The 4,631-nt window shown below is 49.6% G+C and overlaps 1 protein-coding gene across 1 annotated transcript in view; it reads right to left on the bottom strand.

Moving 5' to 3' along the window:
* Window positions 1-4,156, bottom strand: part of LOC106748752 (zinc finger protein 608) — a 162,583-nt gene extending 158,427 nt beyond the window's left edge. The window contains exon 1 of the mRNA XM_014627601.1: window positions 3,383-4,156. The gene's annotated coding sequence lies outside the window, so the exon portion shown is untranslated. The remainder of the gene's footprint in view (window positions 1-3,382) is intronic.
* Between the last annotated feature and the right edge of the window lie 475 nt (window positions 4,157-4,631).

Raw genomic sequence — 4,631 nt, forward strand, 5'->3', positions numbered from 1 at the left:
CCCCCCCCCCCCCCCGCTACCGGCAGTTTCCATCGACCTTTACGGCGCTATAAAATCGACATCAAAAAACGCCACATATTGTCGGCATAACGTCACTCGATATAACTTGATATCGAAATTTAATATGCCGACTGAACATAAAGATAGACGTGGCCCGTAACTTGCGGCTTTAATTTTAAAGACCTCCCTTTTAAGGAAATTCCATGACTCAGTGCCGTATTTTCAACGTCGTATTTTCAATGTCGTATTTTCAAAGAGGCCACTCATAAGTTTAGTATTTATTAAACAGAATTATAAAGGTAAAAAATGAATAAAATAAAGTAAATAATAAAAGTAGCATGCTAACTTCAAGGAACACGTATAAAAAGTTTCGGTATATCTCGAGTGATTAATATTTTTCTCGTTGCACGGACAGTTTCATAATATTTCGATGTATAGGCAGTGCAAGTTGATATCAAACTCATATCACTTCTTTTCAAGTATAATAATTCTTAATCAAGACTCTAAATTACTGTTAAACTTTTAATGTCTCTCTTTTGCGATGTAATGTGTAAATCAATTGGCAATTTTTTCACAATTTTTTTATTTTTTTTTTTTGAAGTATAGGCAACACATCGTTGTCATTCCCCGACAAAAACGACCATGGATCGTGCGAAGATGCGTTCAATTTATATAGCGTTTAGCGTATAGCGGCGTAAGATTTGTCGCACCCAGGAAATACGCGCATGCAAACGGGAGTAGCCGCGTGGCTTGTGCAATTGGTTAACATTTAACGAGATAACATATCTCTCTAAGAGAGCAAGTATAATTACTTAATATCCCTGCGCTACACATAACGACACTAAACCGACGGAACCAGCCTGACAACCTCGTCGGCGGAGTCGTATATTCAAATAAGTCGTCGAGAAATCTTCCAATTAAGATCAGTCTTATCCTCGTTATTTACACCGAAAATACGACGTCTTAATCTCACGGCCGGTATCCGCGTAAGCGCATTAACATCCGCGATTCCCACGTATATAATACCCGTGCGGAACAAATTGCCCACCGTCTTTCCTCTCCCGTAAAATTCGATTCCGCAGCGTCACACACACACACATGTGGCTTTCCCGAAACAATCGATGCGTTCACTGCCATCACGCGTTTAAAATAAAGAGCGAAAGAGAAATTGAAAAACGAAGCAAAAACACGTACATACATACATATACATATATATACACGCGCCTGTGAAACATATTTGCAAAATATTTCGCACACAGCGTCGTTCGCGGGCGGCAGCCTGAGTGATTCTTTCGTCGCCGACACACGCGGCTCGGTCAACGCGTTGGTTAAAGCACAAAAGCTCAGAGCGTCGGGGAAACTAGCCCGATGCAAAAACCCGGTCGGTCGTCGTAATAACGTTGCGTACGCACGCGCGCACGCGTGGTAATCCGCTTCGTGTAACGTCGCCCGGTACATAATACATATAATGCACCGCTCGGCCGCTCGTCATAACTTGCGGCGGCGTTATAAGTTATATATAGGGGCCACAGATGTGCCGGCCGCGATTGATCCTATTACCATCGTCGTAGGTATCTATCTGTCACGTACGCGCGATCGATACCGGCCGGAATCTCCATTAAACACGGTCTGGAGCAGAACCGTGTACACATCCGGCGAGCGGCAAACTGCCGCTTCATTAAGTGGCGGCGGCGCAGGAGTAGGAGGAGGTGGTGGTGATGAAGGCGAAAGAAGAGGATGAAGGTGGAAGAAGGAGACGAAGAAGAAACTACGAGCAAAGGAGATCCATTGGGGTGGATATACGAGCGGTGACGGCGCTCGCTAAACGCTCGAACCGTAAGGACGATTATCTCCCGCGAGAGGAGTGTCCTTCTCTCCTCTCCGCTCGTCCTGTCTCGTTACGACCGACCACCGTTTTCCGCTCGCCTTACGCCGCGATTATGTGGCGCCGCCGTCTTGCGCAAATTGCATCGACTTAATCGGAATTTTCGAAACGGCGTTTCGCAAGAGGAGGAGGAGGGAGGTGGTGCGTTAAGATTTTCAGTGGGAAGTCCTCGTTGAATTTTATCGGAACGGTATTTTTTTTTCTCGTAACAAGTGTCGACGCGACCATTGGGCTTTATCTTCGGCTAAATTGGATCACGGAGTTTATCGGAGCATATTAGAGTACACATTGGAGCATATTATTAGATAACGGAACACCGTATAATGACGGCAATTAGGAATTCCAAAGAGAAATAATTAAATTTTCCTCTCGGCTGAGTTTCTGTCGGAATGTTGTGTGTGTGCGCGCGAGTGCGTGCGTGCGTGCGTGCGTGCGTGTGAATAGTGTAAGATAAATAAAAATTTCCCTGCGAAATGAATCTACAGGAACGAAAGTCAACAGTCTCGTGATATCTGGCATGAATATAAATTAAAAAACAGAATACAAATATATTTAAAGTTATTAGTTAATATGTAATAATAATATAACAATCATGTAATAATAAATTATGATTATGATGACAATGTATTATTACGCGCAAACGAGAGCCCCGAGCACGAATTTTCCGTACACTTTGTATCATCTCTCTTTCTCTCTCTCTCTTTCCTACTTCCTATTCTAAAATGAAATAAAACGCAAGGGAGCATGTGGTAAGGTAGCAAACCCGAGCTGTAGCCGCGCGATTTGAAAATATCGAGCTGAGAAAACGGAGTCTCGGTTGTACTCCGTTGCGCATCTCCTGGATTAACAAAGATTTGAGTCGTGTCGACGGAATCGAACGACCTTTCTCCCCCTTCGCTCGGGAGGAAATGAGGAAGAGGAGGAAGAGGAGAATCTTTCGATAGCGTTTATCGAACACACCGTCGCCCCGGCGGTGCAGCACGGGGGCACCCGTTGTGATAGGGAACGGAACGAAGCGGTGCAGAATGGAATAGAAGCAAAGCGAAGAACAATACCTATATAGTCGTCGGCGGGGAGGGCGGAGAAACGGTGAAAGAGTGAGCGAGCAAGCGAGAGACAGAGAGAGGCCCCGATGAAGTTTATCCAGCGCGTATATCCCCGTTTACGTATCCTTTGTCCGTGAGGTAATCCAACGGGAGAAGCCGGAGGGGGAGAAGGAAGAAGGGAGAGAGGGAGAGAACGAGAAAGACCGACAGAGGGAAGAGGAGCGACAAGGAAGGGGAAAGAGGGGACATAGAGGGGGAGAAAAAGAAAGAGAGAGAGAGAGAGAGAGAGAGCCAACGAGCGAAGGACCGGCGGTTTTCATGTAGAGCGCATGCGTGTGCGATTCGTATGTGTATGTACATGTATACGGTGCTCCGGCTGTCTCTCTCTCTCTCCTTCCCCGTGTGTATTCGTGTATAAATCTGTCGTGTGGTATACGAAGAGGCGCCTCACCAGCAACAGCAGCATCCGTATCCCTCCGAAGTAGACAAACTAACGCGGAGCTGCCGCGCTTCTTCTCAGTGCCTACGTCGATCGCGTCTTCGACGAAAAGAAGACTCCGTGCACACATACGCACGCACGCACAGGCACACGACACACCGGATGAGAGAACACACACACTCACACTCAGCCGAGAGGGAGAGAGAGAGAGAGAGACGCTGATAACGCGCGACGTCTTGAAGAACGCTACGCGAAAGTATCGTCACACTTGCGCCGCCGTTGCGCAACACACGAGTGCTGAACTAACGCACGGTGCACGCGCGCGCTGGCGCGCACACACGTAATGCACATATCACCGACGACGGCTGCGGAGGGAGGGAGACGCACACTCACTTATTACACACACACTGGCGACGGCTGCTTCTTCTTCTTCGACGCGTACATACGCGCCGGCGGCACCGCACCAGCCGTCGAGGCGAGAAAGGCGAACGACTGTGCGCGAGGAGGCTCGCACAAGGCACACACGAGCGACGACACACGGACACGCGTACACATACGCGCGCGACGAGCAGGACTCCCTCCCGGTGTGTAAGCGCTCCGGTCTCGTTGCTGCCGCCGCTACCACACAATCGCACACCGTCGGGGAACGATCGTTGCGCGGTCACCCGTGCGATCGATAGATCGCGAATGCCGCGTTTATCGGAAGGAACTCGAAAGGAGCGTCGATCGGCGCCGCGGACGGTCCGCGAGCAATGCCGGTTCTCTCGCGGCGAGTCTCTCTCTCTCGTAAACCGCTTCGCCGTGGCATCGACGGCTCGAGCGCTCGGCGTTTACTGAGGCATCGCCGCTCCCCTCCACCGCCGACGGCCAATACGACCCGGCAGTGGTGTAGCGCACGAGGGACCGGGCGACGGGTTCTCCGGCGACGAGCGGATAGCAGGAGTCGCGAGCGGAGATGTACCCGCGATCGATTTGTGAACGCGGCATCGATAAACCCTTGCGCGCGCGCGCGCACACTTAACACGTTGCAAAAAGCAAGCAGCGTGTATCGCGTTATCGGTTAAAACGCGGTGCACCCGAGTGGGTATTTTATTTAAATCGGTGAGCTCAGTGTAGTGACGTAGCCATACGCTCGCCTTCCAACTGGGAGAGACATTGGAAGGTACGAAGAGAGAGAGAGAGAGAGAGACCCGGAGAGATACCGAGGAATTCGGGTTCTCCCCAGACCGGTCGAAATAAGGCGCACGTCGTACAGTCGTGA

This window comes from Dinoponera quadriceps, unplaced genomic scaffold (genome assembly GCF_001313825.1).
Source record: "Dinoponera quadriceps isolate SergipeBrazil2010 unplaced genomic scaffold, ASM131382v1 scaffold37, whole genome shotgun sequence".
Taxonomy (NCBI): Eukaryota; Metazoa; Arthropoda; class Insecta; order Hymenoptera; family Formicidae; genus Dinoponera; species Dinoponera quadriceps.